The sequence below is a fragment of the Metopolophium dirhodum genome, unplaced genomic scaffold (genome assembly GCF_019925205.1).
Source record: "Metopolophium dirhodum isolate CAU unplaced genomic scaffold, ASM1992520v1 scaffold1, whole genome shotgun sequence".
Classification (NCBI taxonomy): domain Eukaryota; kingdom Metazoa; phylum Arthropoda; class Insecta; order Hemiptera; family Aphididae; genus Metopolophium; species Metopolophium dirhodum.
Window position 1 is genome coordinate 1,658,552 of NW_026869896.1, and position 4,616 is coordinate 1,663,167.

At 31.0% G+C, this 4,616-nt stretch overlaps 2 pseudogenes; both read left to right on the forward strand.

The window, feature by feature from the left end:
- Positions 1-252: 252 nt before the first annotated feature.
- On the forward strand, positions 253-1,004 carry LOC132953197 (uncharacterized; annotated as a pseudogene).
- A 1,565-nt stretch (positions 1,005-2,569) lies between these two features.
- LOC132953186 (uncharacterized) lies at positions 2,570-3,909 on the forward strand (annotated as a pseudogene).
- The last annotated feature ends 707 nt before the right edge of the window (positions 3,910-4,616 follow it).

Below are 4,616 nucleotides of genomic sequence, written 5' to 3' on the forward strand. Positions count from 1 at the left end.
TAATGTAATTCAATATTATGTTTAACAAATTTGAATGTTCTAACATTTTTTTAAAAACTATTCTCAAAGGTATTAAACAAATATTTACTGCTTTATGCTGTACGTCTACTCTACCATTTATAAGTCTATCATCTAGCTTATAACCAACAACTATTTCTTCTGGTCTAATGAATACACCCTAATGATAGTTCTAAGATAAGCTTTTAGTGTGGTCGACGAACGTATGTGAACTGTGTTTCCTTTAGTTTTGACATGGATTTAAATACACTGCTTCACCGAAATCACCTATCAATATTTTCATTAGGATACTTTTTGGGTCCTGATTTTTCTGATAAGGAACGCAGATTGGCTGGAAGCAGGGCGAAATTATTTTTAAATATTTTGGTGTGATTCCTGGCGATTTTAATGTTCCCGAATGTCATTGTGGTGAACCATTGTATCGTGTCGCGGATGCAACCAGGAAAATTGGTTACCGTTTTAAGTGTTTAAACGGTCACAGATTGAACCCGACTAAAAATACATTTTTGGAGTATGTTCATACAGCTGGAGAGTTAGGTTGTCATAAAATCATCCAAATGATTTATTTGTGGGTGGCTAAAGCCAATACAACGACAATCCAACAAGAAGTAAGTATATACTTATTATAACTATACGATAAAATATGCATAGTTTTATTTGACCACACTAAGGTGACAACAGGTATTTTAAATTAATCTTTATTATCTTAATAGTTAATTTCACATAAAATACATCTACAATGTCAATATTAGGTTAAAGTGTCTACAGAAACGGTGGTAGCCTACACTGAATACTTCAGAGATGTTGCTCTAAAAATAGCATACCACGATTTTGAGCGAATTGGTGGTAGTAACAATATCGTGGAAATCGACGAAACGCATTTATTTCGTGCAAAATATAATGTTGGCCGGCAAATGGCGTGGAGTGCCGTTTGGTTGTTTGGTATGAATTTGATTGTTTTACAAAAATATAATTTATTTCAGTAATTTATATTTATAAATAACGTTATCTAATATTTTAGGAGGAATAAGTCGTACTACAAAAAAGGTATTCGGTACAATTGTTCCAGATAGATCGGCGGACACGTTAATACCTATCGCTCAACAGTACATTGATGACCAAAGTTTTATTAGTAGCGACATGTGGAGGGCATACAATACTTGCGGCCAAATCTTTAGGTAAATAAAATATAAGATGTATAATATATTTAATTAAATAAATAATAATTTAATAATTTAATAATTAAATAATAATTTAATAATTTAATAATAATAATATTATAATATATTAACCTAACCAAGGGGGTCCGTGAAAAGCAATAAATCAAAAATCCGACTACCGGATATTTTTCTATAACGGTATTCTAATAAAAAACCTCTTAGACGTTTTTCGATATTTCAGCGATATTTTGGAATATGATCGAGTGAATAAATTGATTATTTTGAACTTAGAATACTTTTGCGATGTTGTGGTATATAAAATTATTGTTATGGCAACACTGCGTAGTATTGCTGTAGTGATAGTATTGTGGCAGTGATATCGACTTAAAAGCCAAAAGCCAGAGATCAACCGAAAATCAATTTTCAATTTTAATTTACAGTTTTTAACATTTATACTAAACCAGTTAACTTATTAATTACTACGTTCTGTCCTATTATTTATTTACCAGTTATACATAACAACTGATTAGGTATAATTAGGTATAAGATGAGCCACGAGAGTATAGAACTATTCGTTATGTTAGATTCAATGGGTTCATTGAACAATGAATTAAGAAGAAAAATCGTTCTTGTAAGATAAACATTTATAATAACATACATTTGTAATACAACTGTGCTAATTAATAGTTTATTATACAATTTGTTTATAGATTGACGTTGATAGTTCAGATGATGAATTTGATTATTAATTCATCAATCGCTTACGGGGTAATAGGGTAAAACCTTTTATAGCGCAAGATTTTATCTCTCAGGCAATTCCGAATTTTACACACAAACAATTTCAACAGCACTTTAGGTTGTCACCAACCTCGTTTGAAAGATGTTTGCTTATTTGTGCTCCCTTTCTACAGAAAACTTGTATAGAAGGACGTAAAAGTTCAGACGAAAGGCTTCAACTATTGTCAGTTATTTGGTTACTGGCTACGCCAGATAGTTTTCGGTTTGTTTAAAGAATTAAATACCTAATAAAATTAGACAGTTTTATTTAATTATGACATTCGGGAACATTAAAATCGCCAGGAATCACACCAAAATATTTAAAAATAATTTCGCCCTGCTTCCCAGCCAATACTGGTTACCGGAGCTTACAACAATCCGTTCTTACAACCTTCGATTTACGATCGTATAACTAACCGTCAGTTATAATACAAGTGATTCCCAAAACAACCGCGCATGACCAAATTTTAATGTTCTACGCATGCGTCGTTCTCTAGTTATCATTTATTATTGTTGTTATCATTTATCAGTCAGATAATTCGATATAATATTCATAGTCCTATAGTGTTATATGTTCTTCATTTGTGTCTGTTTCGTTTTTTAATTTGAAAAACATGTCGAAAAATAATAAGAAGAGACCTCGTCGCACTAATTTATCTGCAACAGAAGAGAATACGTTGGTCGAGTTGTCCGCAAAATATTCTAACGTGTTGAAATGTAAAAAACAGACCACGATGTTTGGCAGTTGAAAATTGCTGTATGGATGAAAATCCAAGAACAATTCACTGCCACAACAGGAAGTTTAAGAGAAGTAAGTAGCAATTAAATAAGTTTTACTGTGGTTTAAAGTTGTAGGTATTTAAATATAAAATTGTGCACGGTTCACAGGTGATTAATTTGAAATAGGAATATTTAAGAGTAGTTTGGAGTAAAACAATATTGATTTCTATTTCCAGGTGCAAAATTTAAAGGATAAGTATGAGAACTTGAAAAGGAAAGCCAAGAAGACGGAAGCGGACAGGAAAAAGGAGGTTTTCAAAACAGGAGGTGGAACTGCACGTGCAGTAGGGCTACAAAACATTTTTGATGGAGAAAAAACAGGTAAACTTTACCGGTTTAATATAATTTTCTTCGATTTGTTACTGAAATGTTTGTATTAAATATTAATGAAACCACTATTATTATAATACACAGGGGCGGATAGGCATTAGGCATGATCCCATTTTTGTCAATATTAGTAGGCCAGCAGGCCATGATAATACATTTCTTTTCTAATCACATTGCCAACTACATTAGAATTATCTAGTTTTTAGTCTATTAATATTGAATTATTGTTGTTTATTTTAGGAAAACCGTTAGTGAATACAGAGGACATAGAGATTGGTCAAGTACGTAATTTGGATGAGGAGTTCATATATGCATTTGATGATGTAGTGAGTTATTTAATAAATTACCATTTTTCTTAAAATGCTTTAATTTTTTTTAATTTTTAACAGGTAGAGCATGTGGATCATCCTGAAACCGTATTTGTAGATAATCCTATGTCTGTTGTCACGCCTGATACAGTGCAACAACAACATATGTGGGCCAAGTGGAATCCAGAAGTTTTGAAAAATAATAAAAGTGCGGAATTAATGACCCCTCTTGCTTTAGAAAAAAATATTAAGACCACTTTAGGGGAAAGCGTAAAAAAGTATTCGTTAGAAAATGTGAATTTAATAAAAAAACAAACTCAATATTTTGAGAATGAAGAGAAAAGGGCTCAGGAGAAACACAATGCCGAAGAATTGCGAGCTCAAGAAAAACATGAGTGGGAACGAGCACATTACAAATTAATGTGTGATAAGTTGAGGTATGAAGTAATTGATTTAAAACAAGTAATTATTGATAATTTTGTTAATACAATGTTGGGTGCATGTGTAGATATGTAGTATAATATAGGTATAATTTAGCAGTCAGGGGTGGACTGGAAGGTAAATGGCACAGTATTCTATAATAATTTACTAAATAACCTCTAATATTGTTTACTATAATATCTTGCTTAATATTGTACTGAACTCAACATATATACCTCCCAAAACAAGGTTTATGCTTAAAGGGGAGTTGCAAACATGTACCTTGTATATTTTTATTTACATAGTAAAATGTTACTGTTTTTGCTAAATAAATTATTATTCATTATTATTAAATTAAAAATATAACAAATTCTTCATGTAAAACGATAATATTGAACGGCTAATTTAAGTTTAATACTTTATCTATTCTTAATAAAATATTATTTGCTAAGTACTAACCATGACAAATTAGATAGGTATCATCACAGTATTTTGATACGCGTTCTCCACTCTTTATTTCGCCTTTATCGTAGTTCTCCACTTCTTATTGGCTGTTAATCATATATATAACATAGAACAAAATCAACCAATGAGAAGTGGAGAACTACGATATAGGCCGGAGGTGAAGGAGATGCGTATCTACTGCGCAAAACTAGTAAAACTGTGATGATACCTATCAAATTTGTCATGGTATTGACAATATAATTTAATTTAATATTGTTTTTCAATTTATTATAAATTATCTCATAAACAGGATAATTATAATCATCACATGCTCCCAATATTAATAGCAAAGCTGGGTACTAACTTAACTAGTTAGTTTTAA